The sequence below is a fragment of the Apus apus genome, chromosome 5 (assembly GCF_020740795.1).
Source record: "Apus apus isolate bApuApu2 chromosome 5, bApuApu2.pri.cur, whole genome shotgun sequence".
Lineage (NCBI taxonomy): Eukaryota > Metazoa > Chordata > Aves > Apodiformes > Apodidae > Apus > Apus apus.
Window position 1 is genome coordinate 64733927 of NC_067286.1, and position 18762 is coordinate 64752688.

Sequence of the window (18762 nt, forward strand, 5' to 3'; positions counted from 1 at the left end):
ACCCCTAAGCTTCAGAATTGTAGACCTGGAGGCACAATCACCATCAACAATTATCAGAGTGTGTGTGGATTTTATTATTGTGTGCTCAGACTTCCCCACAGACCATGAGTTTTGTGGGGAAAAAAAATAGTTAGAATGAAATATGGGAAAGGTTTAATTGCAGGGATAATTGCATCTTGTTTGTGGAGTGGATTGGAAAAACTACCATGAAGATCCAGTAGCCCTTCTCTGCAACTCTCCCCTGTGCTCCCCCAGGGCATTTTCTTTGCCTCCTTAGATTGCTTCCCCCCCCCATGTTTCAGGATTCTATATAGGGCTCAAAAAAGCCCTTGATGAGTGTCTGCATTTTTACCTTTCAACGATTTCACCCATCATCATCCTCTGAGGGATGTTTCCATGTTGTAACATCCTTGCACGCCTGCCGGGTGGCTTTTTTACTTGACTACACTGGATTTTAATGACTCTTTGACTCCTGCATTTCAGTCACATTCTCTTATCTGTAAAATGCAGCTGCAGGCATGTCTTCAGCAGGGATGCTTTTTATATATAGGTGTCATTTATATCTATACAGAGGCTCACACACATAGATCCCCCTTTCTAGACTTTCTCAACGTGTACTCCAGGTCCTGTGCCAAGCGAGTTGCAGTGGAGCTTTGATGTTTTCTCAGCCTGACAAGCAGTCAGCAGGCTCGTGCTAGGAAAATATTTGATGTCTGAAGATTATTTGCTGATATCTGTGCTTTGCTGATGGATTGTGAGGGCTCTGGTTGGGAATCTGCTCTGCCTGAGGTCCTTGTGTTGATTTTTCCCTTGCAGTAGATGACACGAGGAGCCTTTCTCTGACAAACGTGGGGATGAGGATGTGCTGTTGGACTGGCAGGATGTGAGGGAGGAACTTTTTAGAGCACTTTATGGGTAACTTCAGCTGGAAAATACCAGTATGGCAAGAGAGTCTGAAAGATTGAAACTCTTGTTTCATGGAGTCAATTAGGAAATTAATGCTTTACATTTTTTGTACTGTGCTGAAAATTCTTTCCCCCAGCTTTATAAAGCATTTGGATTTTTTATTTTACTATTTTTTTTAATCAATAAGTACTCTAGGACTAGCTAGCATTTAGTTTAGATTTTTTTTCCCCTGTGTGTCCTAAACACACACTAAATGTTAAGTATTAGAGTTCTCTAAATTTCAAAGGTCTTAGATTTCAGCTGGTAACCTCCTACTGTGACTCCAAGAGAAGCAAACCTGCCCAATTACAGCAGTCAATGATATATTGAGTCGTGCTGGTGGGAAGAATGGTGTATGGGCAGTTGATCTCCCCCCCATATCCTTCCTTCAGCTCCCCCAGAATAACAGGAAGAGGCACTGGGAGGAGCAGAGGACACACAATTGTGTGGATGAAACCAGGTTGCTGATGCCTTACTCTGCTTAGAGCTGTGGGTGAGATTGAGGTGGCCCCAGTGTCCTGTGGGAGGGTTGGGGAGGGGAGAGGAGTGGATTCCCACTGTCTAGAATATTTTTCTCCAGGTCCAACTCCTTCAGGAGTCGATGTCCTCTCTGAACAAAACCAGCCCTAGCCAGGAGGGTTGTAGCCATGAGCTGCTATTGAAGCTTTTCAGAGATGCAGTGTTGCAAAATGAATAACTGGCTTTCTTTGAAGTCCCCAGAAAGAAAGAGGGAGCAAAGTGTCCCCTTAAAGGGCAAACAGCAGGAGAAGCTACATAAGACAATTCTCCTAATTCTTTTTGTGGCAAAACACCAAGGTGTGGATTGGAGGCAGGGAAAGGAAACTGGATCATTGTCCTTTAATCTCGGATTTCATTGGCTGTCATAGACTCTGAGCTGAGGTTGGGTTTTGGATTAGGCTCTTTTCTGGAGTTGGCATGTTTGGTTTAGATGCAGCAATGTAAATTTTCCTACCCAAACTTGATGTAACAGGAACTGGAGAAGGCCTTCTTCCCCTTCTGTGTAGAATGATAGAATGTTTTGTTGGAAAAGACCTTTCAGATGACCAAGGCCAACCATTAGCCCAGCCCTGCCAAGGCCACCACTGTCCCATGTCCCTCAGCACCACATCTACAGGGCTTTGAAACCCCTCCAGGGCTGGGGACTCTTCAGGTGGGAACGATGTCTCCTTGGGGCTGTGGTGGGACAGCAGAAGGGTGGTCATTTCCAGATGAGGATGGTGGATGTCCTTTGCTGGGTCTGCACTTGGTTGTGTCTGTTGTGCAGCTCTGTGCCCCACATCATGGTATAAGCTTTAACTGGGAAGATTTGTGTGTTGGTGGGTTCATGTGTGGATATACTGTCCTGTTGTCATTTCTTATATCCTATATGAGCCACTTTATTCTCCTGGTCCTCCTCATTCTCAGGGTTACTGCTATTAAGGTTCTGTTTCAACGTGCTCCCCTTGCTCTGAAGGAGGCTGAAGTGGAGCTGAAGAAGCTGAAGAAGCTCCACTGGGGCTGGTCCTGCCCTTCCTCAGCCTGGGCTCAAGGCTCCTGTCCCTCTTGGAGGATATTTTCATGAAGTGAGAGCAGAGCCTGGCTGCTGCTCACTGCTCACACGCATAGCCTGGAGCACATCAGAAGGAGGGTGAGGTGGAATTTCAATCAATGTGCTTTGAATTATTTAAGAATTCATCCTGAACTCTTCAGCTGATTTCAAAAAATAACCCTGAAAAAGAACCTGGTTTATGGATTATTCCATTCCGACATTTCCTAATGGAAATATTTTGACTTTGCCACTCTGGAACGAGCTTTTACTTCAGAACCTGCCTCTGTTTAATAACTAAAAATGCAGAAAACCCAACTAATTGCAAACCAAGACTTTTTTTGTCCAGTTGGAATATCTTTGTATTTTTTTTCCTTCCCCATCTGGAAGTTCTAAAGCTTGGTCATTTTGTGTTGCTGGAGTGTGTTGGCTCAGCTGGCAAGCCAAAAACTCTGGTCCTGGCTCATGATCACTCCTCCAGCACTGGTACCTGCTCCTGCTTGCTGGCCACGTGGCTCTGCACAGCCAGCTCTGTCACCATTGTGGGGGGGGGAAATGTTGCCTTTTGGATCTCTGCAAGTGTAAAAAGTTTGTCTGTTGGTGTGAGAGGGGAAGGACTCCTCCCCACTCCCCCCACATGCCGAGTCCCACTTTGGTGGAGGAGCTGTGACAATCTGCCATTGGGGTTGGGGTTGTCACGTTGACAGAAAGTGCTCCTGAATGCCAGAGAGGAGAGAAAATGCTTTATCAGCCTCGTGCTTCTCTCTCAGCTTTTCTGACAGCTGCCCAAAGAAAAATCCTTCATTATGTTTGCAGCCACGCTGTTTGTCATGGAGGGAAGGGAAAAAAAGTCCAAGAAGAAAGGTTGAAGGAAGTCTGTAAACTGGCTGAATGGGGCCACTTCTTACAGCACCACAGAATGGTTTGGGTTTGAGGGACCTTTCAAGGCCATCTAGTCCAACCCCCCTGCAGTGAGCAGGGACATCTGCAACCAGATCTCTTCACCTTAGAAGAGGCACAGGCTTTTTTGGCTTTCTTTTTGGGGGTATTTTTTTTCTTTGCAGAGTTGTTGCAGAAGCAGTTTTCTCTGCCAGGCTGTGGCCAGTTTGAGACTGAGCCAAGAAGGGCATCCAAGAATTAGAGTTCCTCCAAAATACTGGAGGAGATGTAAAAACATCCAACTATTTTATTGCAGTGTTTAGTAAGGTGGTGCTGTGCCAGGCTGCCACCAGGTCAGCCAGCACCCAGCAGAACTGTTGGATGCACGTTCTCACTCCTCCTAAATGCCCATTTCTTTTCATTTCAGATCAAATTTTGCTTGGACTTTTCACCATTTAAAATCATATTCTAGGAATCATCCGCTTTAAAGATGTCTTCATTTGTTTATTGAAACCCTTTATTCTGGTCTGTGTTTCTGGAGAATGCAGCTTGTCAGAAATGGCTTTGTTTTGTAGATTAAAAGTGGTTTTTTTTATGCATTGGTTTAAAAAAATAAAATAGAAATTTCTCAAAGAACTTGCTTGAAGACAAGATACAAGGTGTTAATTCTTCCTGTTTAAAAAATATAAACATAAATAAGCCTTTAGGTATGTAACTATGTTCTCCAAGGTTAGAACAAGAGCTTTGAACTGGGGAATGTCACCTTTGGTCCCTTCTTGTGTGTCCTAGTGTGAGTCAGGATGAAGTTAAAAGAACTCAGTAATAATCAGTAAAAGGAAAATTGGCTTCATCCTGGCTCAAACCAGAACACTGTGCTTACCTGCTGTGGTGAGACCTTGGTACTTGGGATAAACTGCTCCAGGATGGGCTAATTAGTGTTCACCAGCCAGGCCAGGAGTGAGGACAAGTCCATTAATACCTCAAGCAATGCAGCAGAGATGAGTGGGGAGGCACAAAATAAGAATGACTCTGAGCAGTCACAACATGTTTGTAGTGATGCTTTGAGTGAGTATTATCTGGGCTTTCACTGGGAGGAAGCTGAAAGGAAAAATAACAAATTAAAAAGGAAAGGCTTGCAAATAAAGCAACGTGAATAGGATGTGCTGTGTGTGAATGTGTTGGCAGTGCCAGCAGCACCAGGTCTCTCTGCTGTAGGTGCGGGGACACACAAGGAGCTGGGATGTGACACTGAGCGAGATGTGCTAGAATGACAGGGAGAAATTCCTCCCTTGACAGGAAGCGAAGGTTTTGCTGTGAATTAAGCAGTGTTTGTTACACAAACAGGTCATTTAACTGTAAGAAGGTGGAGAATTAGGCAGTTAATTTCCTTTCTTCTGAGACTTTCATAGAATCATAGAGTCCCGGAATGGTTTGGGTTGGAAGGACCTTAAAGACCATCTAGGTCCAACCCCCCTGCACGGGCAGGGACACCTCCCACCAGCCCAGGCTGCTCCAAGCCCCATCCAACCTACCCTTCAACACTGCCAGGGATGGGGCAACCACAAACCTCCCTCTAAGAGTTTGATTTCTGGAGCAAACTCTTTGGGAATGGGGTCTATTTTGTTGTGTTTTAAAGCTCTTCCTGCAACCACAAGGGTTGGGGAGCCCTGTACACGCTGGCTGCAATTTCACCGTGTATTTATGTCACGTTCTCTCCTCCTTGGTGATGGAGAGGGAGAAAAATCTCACCAAGAACTGTGAACCAGGCAGGGCCAGACTAACGAGCAGAGATTGTCCTGTAGGGACTTGTGTCCATGCTGGGTTTGGGAATGCTGCAGTGTGTGGTGGAGCTGTGCAGAGCAGGGAGGGTTTGCTCTGCTCTCTGTGCTACCCTTTGGCTTGCCCCTGCCAGCTCCAGGTGGGCAGCACAAAGAAGTCCTTTTTTTAAGCCAATAAAAAAAAATAACTGCCCATTCACTTCAAATTTGTGTTTTTAGTAATACTTGAATGCTTAAAACTGTGTATGCAGAGCAGGCTGAATTTCAGCTCAGCACTGGCACCGTGCAGACCTTCTACATTAATTTTGTTCCTTAGGATGATGCCAAAAGCTTATTTTCCTGTGTCTGATTCTTTTTCAGATTAAAATTATGTCATTAGTTCTTCACACAAAGGCATCAGCTTGCTAAATTACCTTCAAGTGATGACAAGTAGGTGACACCAGCATGATTGCCTACATTAGTCAGGAGCCTTTTATGAGGCTTTTGCCAACCCAGCACTTAATTCCACCCAAGTTGGTGTTTTGAAAACAAATGGAGGAGAAAGATGAGTTTTAAATTAAGTCTAGCCACGATTTCTGAGGTGGGATGCTTCCCTGAAGGAGGTCTGAGGTAGCCTCCCCTATGCATTTCAGCACCATATTCTACCCTGTTGCAAAACACTGGTCTTTCCAAGATGTTTTATAGATTTTGGGTACCTCAGGAGGAGTCACAGCAGAAAAAGTTTCACCAAGAAGGTGATGGAGCTCTTGTAACTTTTGGGTTGTGGGAACCTCTCCTGACACCCACAAGGGAACGTCTTAGTTCTAATACAGGTTTTTAAGAAGTGCACAGCAAAGTCTGAAGGAGTCTCCTTATGTCTCCTGGAGTGGAAGAGAAGGGAACAGGCAGCTCTGGGATTGCTGCTGATGGGAAGTAGCAGGAGATGTAGAGTGGCAGGGTGATGTGGGAGGCCTCATGTTGGCAGTATGGCACTGGGGAGAGGTGGTGTGCCCCCAGGACATCTCCAGAGCTTGGGGCAGACCATCTGCTTTGCTCCAGTGACCACAGAAGGGTGCAGCCATTGCTCCCTCAGCATGGTAGAGACCTCTGCCTGAAGCTGTGGAGAGAGCCTGACCTACCAGCTGAGTGAAGAGCATGTTTCTGTGGGGAATATGGTCATGTCCATCTAGTGAAGACCTTGCTTACATGCCTTCCTACCTGCTTTCCTTTCCAGAGCCATGGCCTGGCAGATGGAGCCTATATTAAGCTACTGCCTCTCTGGTGCCTGGCTCAGAGGCAGCAAGGCAGCTGGCCTGCTCTCCATGCCTCCATCTGTCTCCTTGCCATCCTGCTCAAACAAAAAGCTTTTGAACCCAGCAACTAGTTCTAACCAGCAGAAGCCACCACCTCAGGGATAATGAAGACTTCTAGGACAATCCACTGCTTTACAGGGGGGGAAAAAGTGACATCCTTGTCCCTGGGAAAGTGTTGCATGTGTTTTGGCAGCAACCAGATGATGTGTATGAATGGTCTTGAGGGCAGTGAGGCTTGGACAGGGGACACTGTGGTGGGAGGAGGGCTTGGGGACGAGGCCTTGGTAGCTTTTTAGTTTTCTGGTCAAATTGTCTTGTGTATTCATTCATCTTGTGGCTTAGAGAGGTGGAACAAGTTGGTCTGAGAGAGCCAACGGTGTTTTTAAATTTGGGAGGAAAAAGGAAAATGTTAGTGCTATAGAGAGAAGTAAAAGCTGGGCAGGGGGTCCTGCAGAGTGGTTCTGGTGGCCCTGCAGTGTCCTGCAGGTGAGGGCAGAGTGATCTTCAGGGGGAGCTGAGAGACTGTGTTGCCTGTCATTCATTGCACAGGGCAGATGGTGATCCCTTCTGACATGCTCCTTATCTTAAACAGAGAATTGTGTTGGTCTTTCAGGAGGGTTTGGAGTCCTGGAGACACAGGGTGAAGTTCTCAGAGAAACTGCTCTGCTCTTAACCCAACGTGAGCAGCATTGGAGCTCTTGCCAGGCCCTGCTCTCCTGCCTGTGTGGCTTTTCCTTGCAGGTTTCTCAGAGTGGGATTTAAATGCAAGAGGTGACTTTTCTTGCCACATCCTGCATTGTGTGTTGAAAACCCAGTGACATAATCCTGCTGTGCAGGTGGAGCAAGCTGTTCCAGGGATATGAGCCTCAACAAAGTAATGTGGTTATTTTCAGGAGTGAATGTTTTTGCAAAGATGCAGTTGTGGGATGGAGACAGGAGGTGTTGTGCTTCCTCATCAGTCCTAGCTGGAGTCACCCTGATGTTCCTGGGCAGCTGTGTCCTGTGTGGCCACTTCTGCATCTGCAGGAACAACTTCTGTTGACTACCAGCAAGTGTCTCACCTCTGTACAGTTGGATCAGTTTCTAGCAAACTGCCTGGGAGCAGCCAGATTCAACCCTCCAGGTGGTTTATGGAGACATTAATAAAATGGCTACACATCATTAAATACTTCTTAGGGATTTGGTCCACAATTATAAATATTATTTCTGGTGACCCTGTTTGATAACATCTCTGAATAAGCCTTTCTTTACTAGAAGATGTTAGATTAGCAGATGTTAGCAATGGAGACACTTCTGCAACACCAGAAAAGCATGTCTGTGAGCTGCTCCTCCAGCTTCAGTACAGCCCATGTGATGGACTAACCCACATCTGCCCGAGGGGCAATTGGTCTTGATTTGAAAAGAGATGAAGAGCTGGAGAGTGAGCAAGCACACCTGGTCTGGCTATGAAGGTGTATGAAAACAAGCAGGTTCCCCATCGTGCAGCATCTGCCATTGGCAGGTACCTCCAGGAGGAAAAGCAGAGGCTCAGGTGTCCAAGGGCTTTGCATTCCCTAGCTTTTCAGAGAGTGGTTAATTTGGTTAAAGAATCACAAATTGTCTGTGATGGCTGTGATAAAATGGAGACAGATGGGTACAGGGAATAGCTTTGAAAGGCCTTTCACTCTCCTGCTTCAGCAACCATCAACTTCATGTCCCAGTTTTGGAAGTCCTGGTGTTGAGCTGGTGCTCAGTCTGACAAAAACTGCTGCTGTGCTTTGCTGCAGCAGAGCCTGAGCAGTTTGCTGGATCACTGTCAGAGGAGCAGCAGCTCTCCTACCCCAAAATAAAAATGCTATCAAAGATATTAGAAAGATCAAAGCACCATCCTTTGAGTAGTCCTCATAGGATTTAGTCAGATGTGAAAATGGTGTTTCTAAAGGCATGGGGGAACACAGCTCAGCCAAGCCCAGTGAGGAGGGGAAGGGAATTATGTGCAAAAATGTCTCAAAAAAAAATTTTTAAAAATAGGACTTTTCCAGTGGAGGAGGCAAAATAAAATCGAGACCAGAGGAAGAGCTGCATGAAACAAGTGGTGGTGGGCAGGCCAGTGAGTCCCCCCACCTGCCTGTTGTGTCTGCACGACTGGTGGGTCAGTGCCCAGCACTGTGCAGCTGGGGGGTGGCACCTCCTACCCCTTCTGGTGTGTTTCTGTGGGCTGGGAACAGAAGCAGGAATCAATCCCTGCTAGTCAGTCCTGGCCTGTTGCAAAACTGCTCTCAGTGTCTGTCGTGTTGGGTAGGAGCCCAGGCCTGGGGGACGGGGGGTGCATTGTTGGGTGGGTGTGTGATGAGGGCATCATGAGCTGGGCTCAGAGCTCTCTGTGGCTCTGTCTTTGCCTTTTCCCTCCAAATGTGGCACTGGTTGAGTGTTGCTCAGTGCCTGCTGCTGGGTCCAAGGGCTCTGCTCGCACAAGTGCTGTTTCATGGGCAATATTTACTTCTCATCACCCAGCTGGTTTGGTGCATTTCTAAGGGAGAGGCTTGTGCTGTGCCTCTGGGCTCTGCTGTGACCAATGTGGCTGTGGCAAGGCTGAGTGACAGTAGGCAGGGACAGGTTGTGCTCTGGCTTGGCTGGTGGCACAGTAGGCCACCACAGGGGACTCTGGTCAAGTCCTCTGAGCAAGCAATAGGAAAAATTTGATGCTGCAAGAGAATTGACCCTTGGTGGGACTGTTTCTGAGTGGCCTTGAGATGGTTTAACTTGCTGCTTAGCGAAGAACTAGAGGTTTTAGAATAGTTGGGGGTTTGTTTTTGGTATCTTTTTTCTCCCCAATCTAAAAGTCACCAGGCAGTGAGTTTTGCTTTGTTGACAGTCCTGTCTGTGTTCCCGGAGACATCAGAAAGCTCTTCATTCCGATCACCACTGATTTCAGAGAACCCAAGTTGTTTCCGCTCCTCTCAACACCTTTACTCTGCACGATGGTTTTGGCAGCTCAGAAGTGTCCCCAAAGGAGATCTCCACTAGTTCCCCAGAGAAGGTTCCTCACTGGTGTCACATGAGGTGGTGCAGAAGCAGACCCTGTGAGCTGTGGCCACCTCACCTCTCCTTCCACAGCCGTGTGTGAAAGGAGGGCTTGGAAAACATTGGCCAGATCTTCCTGGGGAGGGGAAAGGGCTGACGAAAGCCAAAGGAGAGGTGAGACATGACGTTACTTGGCTGAAGCTGCAGCTTTGTGTCCTGCAGGTTTGGATGCTGGACAGTCACCAGAGATAATACCCTTTATTTATAACTACCTGCTTCAGTGGAGGTTTTCGTTTTTGTCTCGCCGTCCCACAGACTGTCTCACCAGTTGCCTCTTGGCAGCAAGACCTTGTCTATGTGACTCTGTACCTGCAGGCAGAGCCTAGAGTCACCTTTTCTAAGATGTATACAATTTTTATGCTTTGGTTTTCACTCTGGAAATAGACGGAAATCAAAGGTTCACCTTGACCAATCCCACCTGGGTGGAGAACCCAGTTCCTGCAGGTGACAGTGGGGTGACCTGCCAGCTCCAGCCTGAGTATTTGGGGCTGTTGACAGCAAAGGGAGGAATGTTTTGTTTTGTGACATTTTCATGTTTGTTTGGGTTTTTTTTTCTTCAGATTTTCTGCACCTGGTGGGCCAGACAGAGCTTGGAAAATAAGCCAACAGGTTTAGCACCAGGAGGAATAATCAATAGTGTTGTCCTTGCTACCCATCTGTCTTGCTACAGCAATGCAATAAAAAGTGCTACATCAGGAATATTTCTCACTTAGGAAACTGTTAACAAGAGTTTAATTAAGTGCAGGCAGGGCTCAGCAGTAGACACTTGCTTTGCACCTTTGAGCTGGAGAAGGTGTGAGGCTGAAGAGCAGCTGTGGAGATGGCAAGAGAGTGAGGGAATCGCTGGAGAGGGTATTTTTATACCTGACACGTCAGCCTTAGGTGCCTGGGAAAATATGTTTTGGGTTAAATTTGTCAGGCCTTGGCATATAACTCATTTCTCTCAACTGACACAGAGCAAGTGTTTGAGGTGAGCTGATTCTCCCAGAGTGCCCTGTCAGGTGAAGCCTTTCAGTGCTGCCTGGTTGAAGATTGGCACCCCACTGCTCCCCTCTTGAAATGCAATCGGGGAAGCCATGGGGTGCCAGCACTTCTGTCTCTCCCTGGTGTCCCCCAGGCTGCCTTGTCTGCTGCGGATTTGTTGCAGTGCTAGTGGTCTTGCCTGGGAAGCTCTGGCAGAAAGCTGCTTTGCCTCCTTTGCAAGGGGCTCACAGATTTTTGGGGGCTGTGCAGGAGCGTGTAGATGTGTGTGGCTGTTCCTGGCCTGGCTGCAAGAAGAGCAGAGGCAGTCCCAGCTCCCTGGGAGTCACCAAGGGCTCTGCTGAAGAGAAGCCACTTGGAGCTGATCCTAAACCAGAGCCAGCAGTGAGGTCCTCGGTAGTGTTTACTATCAAAATTAGAGGAGGGAGGGAAGTAGATAAAGTGCTGTGTCTCCATGTGTTTGCCTTCATGCAACTGCTGTCAGTGCTGGTTACCTAAAGTTTGTGTCCTCTGTGTTTAGGCTTGGTCTAGAAGTTCTGTAAGTCCAAGGGTATGGGCAGTGCCTTGGGGGATCTCAGTCTGGTTGCCCCTCCACTGGAGAGAGGCTGCTTATCACACAGGATCCTGGACTGGTTTGAGTTGGGAGGGACCTTAGAGATCATCCATTTCCAAATCCCCTGCACAGGCAGGGACACCTCCCACTAGACCAGGTTTCTCCAAGCCCCATCTGACCTGGCCTTGAGCACTTGATCTGCAACTTGCAACGTTTCCTTCATCAAATTGTCCTGCTTCCAGCTTCAGCCTTTCAAAAGCCATGTTAGGAGCTTGCAGCTTGGATTTGGTGAACTTTGGCCTGGCCAGTCTCATCCCTTCCCTGCTCACTGGGATGAAGTTTGCAGAAACTACAGCTCTGGGGCACAATTCCAGTAGATCCAGTTTGGATGCTTTTGTCTTGTTGCCTCCAGGCCTTGGATTAAGTGCAAATTCATTGAGTTTAAAGTTATAAATTGAGGATCAGACTTCCTGCCCCCTCCCCCCGCCCCTGCACCCTGAAAAAAGGGCAATAATCATCTGAAATCTGTTCTCTTGGTAAATGTAGATTAGTTCATTATTTTTAGCCCATTGAGGCTTTTAAACTTAATCTGTGGTTGACACGGTTTCTATTTTAAAACAATTATTAAATGAAAGAAGCTGCTAGTTATGTGTTGAAGAACCTGAATGCCAAGGTTAATAGTTAATAACAAACTTTAATAACCAAACAACCAGTTGTGGCTATATCAAAACAAATATTAGTTATGCATGGAGGTATTGCTGCTTCACCTTTATCATCCACTTCTGAAGATGAGATTGATTATAAAAGCAGTATATTATATGTACAATAATTTACACTATAAAGCCTGGAACCTGGTATTTCCATTGGAAAATTGCTTTTCTCTTGGAGAAATTAATATTGTGCAAGCCCTGAATTTATCATAGTAGCCCAGGATGTATTTGCAAAAAACGAGTTGCCTTAGCAACTGCAATGTCTGTGCAACTTGAGCAATGGTGCTTCTGTACCAAAGAATGTAACATACACAGTCATATGTGACTAAATTAACTTAAAAAAACATTTTGAGTTGGAGATGATGCTGTATTAGCAAATACTCTGCTGCTCAGTGTGATATTCTTGCACCTTTTTATTTGCCTTTTCATCACCTTCTTTTTAGTTTTCATCTTGTACCCAGGTTGGTGCTTTCCCAGCCCTGGGTGGCCCGTGGCAGGAGAGTCTCTAATGTTGTCTTTGGCCCCCCAAAATGAAGTTAAGTGGGTGTTGGGGTCTTCCAGAGTCATTCCCTCTTGGTCTGCTGTGGCAGAAAGTTCTTGAGCAGGTTCAAGTCAGCTAAGAAAGTCTCTGCACTGAGACCTGGTGAGCTGGCAGTGTTGAGACCTGGAACTGGTTTCCCCATAGGCTGAAGGGCTCAGGGTCACCTGGGATGTTTTGCCAGACCTTGGGAACGAATATGGGCTTCATTTGTCCTTCCTGGTGCTGTGGGACAGGGCTGGGGGAAGCAGGATGGATCAGGAGCTGGCTGTGGGATGGGATCATGACCTTCCCTGGGATAGTGGGTCCCCACAGCTTGCCTTCTCTCTGCAGGGGAAGAGACACTATCAGCTTGTTGTCCTGACCCTGCCGGGCATCTTGGGCTTGCTTTGGCACTGTGGAGCAGGGGCTGAAGTTCCTGCAGGGTTGGGCAGTGGGGCATTGCCAACCCTTGGCCCCTTGTTTTGAGGGTGTTTTATTGCACCTATTTCTGTGTGGTAACGGGAGTTAGTGCAACTTAGGCTGGTTAACACCAGGGGAACAAGGCTCCCGAGGTTGCTGTGCACCCAGGGGAGCAGTGGCTGGCACCCTGAGGCTGAAGCCTCCTGCTCCACCACCATCATGGTTGCTGGGAAAATGCAATCTGACAGAATTGCTGCCTTTGGGGGTAATGATGGCATTTTGACCACTGGAGGAGTGTGCTGCAGATACCCAGCAGGGCCCACATTGCTCTTTGGAATATTTCTGCCCTCATCCTGTTTTTATAACTTACAATCTGCACTTGACAGGCTTTGCAGATATTCCCAGGGCCTGGATGCTCCCACAGCCTGGAGCCTTCTCAGGAAGGAGAGCAGGGCAAACCACTGGCAATTTGAATTGGTGCAGTTCTTCCTAATGCTGATGACAAGGCTTATTTCAGCTTCTCTGTGTTATTTCCTGCTCAGAGTTCCCTATTTTAAAGGAATCTGTAAGCTTCTTGCTGGTCTCGTTTTGTCTCTGTGTTGACCTGGCAGCCAGACTGACTGTCCATGCTGATTTATCGGCTGCTCTGCTCTCCCACTTTGCTGCTCAAGATGTGAGTGTTAATTAAAGCTGCCCCCTGCTCTCTGAGCAGCCTAACAGCTTTCCTCCATCCCCCTGGGCCTGAGCAGCAGCTCCCTGTGCTGCCCTGGGCCTGCTGCAGCAGCTGTGCCCCTGGGGCAGGAAGGAAAATATTTGCCCCTCTCCATCCCCCTTTAGCTGCAGCTGGTACTTCCCAGCAAAATGAGGCATCAGAAACTCCCCCCCACTCCAATATTCAAATGAGCACCATGAGTATTCAGATGTCCATGAGTAATCCCAGTCCCAGCTCCCTGTCTCTCTTGATGGAACAAGCCACTGCTTTCTTGTGCTGTTTGTGTTGCAGCTTGTTGAGCTGCTTTTGTGAGCCTGGAGCTGGGGCAGGAGGAGTGGATCGGAGCTGTTCCCACTGCCCTCCCTGCCCTGCACCATCAGCATGTTCACCACATTCACCACTGGGGGTCTTGGTGTTGGAAATCCATCCTGTGGGATGCAGGAACCTCGGGGTACCATGATCTCCTTTCACTCTTACAACAGTTTTTTTGTCCTTGTTCCACGTAGGCTGTTGCAAAGTAACACAACCAGGGGTTTCTTCTCCATGTCCTCCATTCTGTCCTTCATAAAATATTCTTAAACCTTGAATTAATCAGGGGCAAGAAACATATTTGCTCCCTAATGTCAGTTATTCTAACAGCAGCATCCCTACGGTTTTGCTATCATTTATTGCATACATAGTCTTCTTATTATGCTGGGCATTTTAATTTTAATGTGTATCTGTGTGACCTCCTTATATGTGGAGAATAGAAATCCTAGTTCCTCATGCTAAGAATGGAAAACAGAACAAAACAAAAAATGGCAACTTAACCTCTGGATCAACCATGAAAGGACAAGGGAGCTCACTCACAAGATTAAAAAAGAATAAATGGTGGTTTGAAGGAGAAACTTTAAATGCAGGTATTATGTGTAATGTTTAATCCTGTATAAATAATATTGCAGAAACCTCATAAGTACTTTGGATGGCAAAGTATACTTTTTTCTGCACAGAGAGAACAATTCTTGTTCTCTCTTCTATCACAGTAAATCCCACAAACATCAGTAAAATCGATAACGTGGCACTTGCAGGAAGCAACAAGACTTTTCTGTGATTAATAATAGTGCTGCCTCTGGGAGAGGGAGATGGAAAACAGGGCAGGAGTCTGGCTCTGCCGAAGCTGCTGTGGTGCAAGCTCCTTTGTGAGGGTGTGAGGTTTCTGCAGCCACCCCCGTGGGTTCTGGGTGGGGATGGCAGTCTGGGAAGGCTGACCCAAAGCTGATCAGCTTTGTCTTGGTAGAAAGCTTTGAGTCCTTAGGCTAAGACAAGCAGCCTCAAGTACAGTGAATTTGTACAGGGAACAAAGTCCATGTAAAAAACAACTGTCTGAATTTCTCTAATTGTGAAGCACAGAGAACATTATCTATAGGAAACATTATCTGTAGGTCCTCAAACAGGCAGGTCATATCATCTCATGGAGTTGTTTGGGTGGAAAGGGACCTTAAAGATCACCTAGTCCAACTCTCCTGTGTGGGCAGGGACACCTTCCACCAGCCCAGGGGAGATGGAGATGAGATCTGAGGAAGAAATTCTTTGCTGGGAGGATGGTGAGACCCTGGCCCAGGTTGCCCAGAGAAGCTGTGGCTGCCCCATCCCTGGCAGTGTTGAAGGGCAGGTTGGATGGGGCTTGGAGCAGCCTGGGCTGGTGGGAGGTGCCCCTGCCATGGCAGGGGGGTTGGAACTGGATGATCTTGAAGGTCCCTTCCAACCCAAACCAGTCTGTGATTCTGTGTTTTCACCTGGACACAGCAGCACATGAAAAAAACCTTTTCCCATAGAAATGAATAAAAATCTGTCTGGTGGTCTGCTGAGGTACCTAATGAATTGGAGCAGCTTGGTTGAAATGGATAGTTGTGTAGTATTCTTTAAGGATGCTAAGTCTGGAATTGTCTAACCAGGTCACTCCCAGCACAACTGATAAGACACTGGCTTCAGCTTTTAGTAGCTGGATTAACAGCAGGACTGCAGCTGTCTTGGCACATGCTGGCTTTGTATCTGCAGATTATCAAGCTGATAAGGCAGAAGAAAGGGGATCTTCAGCAGAAGACAAATGAGATTGCATTGAAATTTAAATGAAAACAGTTCTGGCAAGAATGTGTGTGAATCCTTCAAGGCAATGTGCAGCTCTCAGAGTTGGAAGTCAATTTATTCTGAAAATATGGGAGTATAAAAAGTGTATCCAAGTTTAAAAATAAATAAATAAAGGGAATTGTGGAGCATCCAGTAGGTGCTGAGAGAAAAATGGAAAGAAGTGGAAGGAAAACATTTGTTAAAGGCTTCACTGCAGGTGATGTTGGGTAAACAGCTTTTAGTGACAGATACTGAGGTCTTGAAGGAATTTTCTATTTGCATTTCAGGGCAACACATGTCAATGGATCTATGGAAACTCAGCAGCATAGGAGCATGTTACTGAACTCCACCCATGGGTTCTTCTCTGTCCCTGAAAACCATATAGGTAAATATAAATAGGTATAGATATATAGATGTAGACAAATAGAGACTAAACACTCCTGAGCAGGCACCTGAACATTACCTCAGAGTACTGATAGAACTTTGCATCAAAGGAAAGAGAGGAGCAACCCTTGGGGACATAGAAACAGCTGTAAGCAGCAGCAGTGGAAGGAAAAAAAATAGCTATAGACAAATTATTTCCTTTTTTGCAGAGAATAACTGAGTGCTTCTGTGCTGGAGACAGAGGAGGTTCATATTCTGGAAAAAAGATGCAAAGCCAGGGTTGATGGTAACCCTTCTGTTTCATGCTTACTGACCTACTACATGGTTGTGGCTGGGGTTGGGATCTGTTGGAGTTGCATCAATTTGAGAAGCAAAACAGGGAACGTCTCCCTGAGCTGGGGGAGGAGGCTGTGGAAGGGATTGTTTTCTTCCTGGATCTGTAAATGCACTGGATGGTTGCTCTCCAATCACAAGAGTTCAGAAATGCCCAAGAAGAAAAACACAAGCTGCTCCTGCATGATAGGCCAGAACTAGCAGGATATTGGGGTGTGAAGAGTAGATCTAAAGAGGCAAAAGCTGGGATCTCAATGCAGAACTCTGTATCAGCCCCTTTGTACCATTTTTAGTGTCAAAAGAGCTGAAGGTGTTTGACTGGGGCAAGCCCTGGTTAGCACAGGGTGACTGATTTGGCACCTCTAGGTCATGGGTGCAGCCTGGGGTGGAGAGAAGGGACCAGCTGCAATTCTACTGCTGACCATGTCTTCTTTTTCTTTTTTTTTTTTGTTCTTATGTTAATTAGGCCCTGTCAGTCTCTTTAGCTGGGCTCATGCCTCCCTTGAGTCTTATCCTGTATTTCTTTTGCCTGTAAGATTTCCACTGTCTCCAGCCAAGTGAGGTGTGTGCCCAGGACTGAAGAGTAAAGCCTTCACAGTCATTCTCAGTTCCAGAGAACACGATTTGGTTTGCCTGCAGCAACACAGGGAATGGGGCATGTTTTCAGATATTTGAGATCTTGGAAAGTGCATCATCAAATGGTGCTTGATTTATTGATTGGTTATTCTGTACCTTGTTAGCAGGGGCAGATGAGCTTCAGATTTACTCTTCCTTCCAGCTGAAGCACTGTGAGGGGATTGGATGCCTAATATCTAAGAAATAAAGCCAGCTTAGTAGAAGGTTTGCTCATCAATGGGGAAGAGCCATTTTGCCATGTTTGTTCTGACCAAAACATGAGGGGAGGTATTTGGAGGGAGCTGCCAGGTTGGATTCATTTCGTAGATGGTTGCTCTAGTATGTGCTGCCATCTCTTATCTCTTTGGAGCCCAACCTTAACAGGAGAGTGATCCCACATAAGACAGGTGGGATGGATCATCTGTGACCTTGCTCCTCTTTCTCTGCTGCTTGTAGGAGTAGGCACCTAGTGTTGGGTTAGACCCCACATTTTGGATGTGTTGGGGTGAGTCCCAAGCTCTAGCTTCCCTTGCCACCTCGGATAACTTCTGCTGCAGACTGGGTTTGCCCACCAGCTGACACTGAGGACCTCTCAGAAATACCATATATGCTTTTCACTCAAATATGTGTTGGATGTAACCTCCGTGGACAGCTGTGTCCAAGGGGGACAGGGCTAATCCACGCTGGGAACAGGGTGTGTGGCATTTAACACTAAGGCACTTGCTGCAACGATATCCTGGGGCAAAAGTTTTGCAGGGGACTGACAACAGGAATTGCAACAAGCAGCAAATGCAGCCTGACTTGGTGGGGACAACATCTGCAGGGAAAGCCTCTTGAGAACCAGGCTGGGCTTTGAAACTGGAGGCTGAGATGTGATGCTGCTAAGCAGCTAATGGAAGATGGAATGGGCAGGGCTGGCCAGCAGTGTCGTGAGCTCATGGGTCATTGTCTGACTGGTCATTTTGCCTTTATTTATATCTGGCAAATTACCTGTTGATCTGAGAAGAGGAGGTGGATGAAGAGATATGTACCTCATCACAGGACAAGGTGAAGTTCAACAAGTGTGCAAGAAAATGTCACGTTTTTACCAAGTGTTTTGTGCTGTTTTCTGGACATGGTAATTGTAGTCAGTGAGATGATGTGCTGGATGGTTGCTGGTTCTCCACTTAACACTCAGCCAAGGTCTGAATTCCATTTGTGGTTTCAAATTATTCTCTAAAGTTGTACCTGATGTTGGGATGAATCATGACTCTTCACTTAGGCTTTGGCTGCTTGAGTACGGTGGAATTTGCCAGAAGCCACAGGTCTGTGTTTGTCTTATGCTGGGACATCTCAGGATGTAAGTTACTGTACTGATGGTGGCAGTTGGGTGCATTGATGGAGAATGGGAACCTTCCCACAGGTCTCTGCAAAGGATGTTGTGTTTGATTCTTTTTCTGGTGCTTGTGTATTATTGTTATCCCCCTCAAATCCTTCTCCTTGTCAGAGCAGTGATGTAAGTCAAAATGATCTTTTTCCACTATAAGAAGAAGAATGGGAATCAGGAAAGCAGAGCTGGGAAAATTATGCAGGTTGAAAAATATGCAGTTTCAAGTCAGATCCTGAAAACAGAAAGACCACTTTACATTCTTGAAATAGATCAGGAATAAAGTCACTGGAACCAATGGAATGCCTGGCACATTGGGATAATTCCAGATAACATGCACCAAAAATGCATGGTTCCCTGAGGTGCTGCAGCCCAAACATGAGTCCTTCATCATCTTCAGCTGAGTGTTGTTTTGGGTTCAGTTTATTCAGTCTCACTGGCTGACCTTACTGGTGCTGTGCAGGTTGATGGCCTGTACTTTTGTCTATCTCTCTAAGATGAGAACAAGGGCCATTTCTCACAGCCAGACCTTTCCTGCTCTGTAGAGGCAGAGCTCCAG

The 18762-nt window shown here is 46.6% G+C and overlaps 1 protein-coding gene across 2 annotated transcripts in view; it reads left to right on the plus strand.

The window, feature by feature from the left end:
* MDGA2 (MAM domain containing glycosylphosphatidylinositol anchor 2) overlaps positions 1 to 18762 on the plus strand; it is a 340493-nt gene that overhangs the window by 41274 nt on the left and 280457 nt on the right. The gene's annotated exons all lie outside the window — the stretch shown is intronic.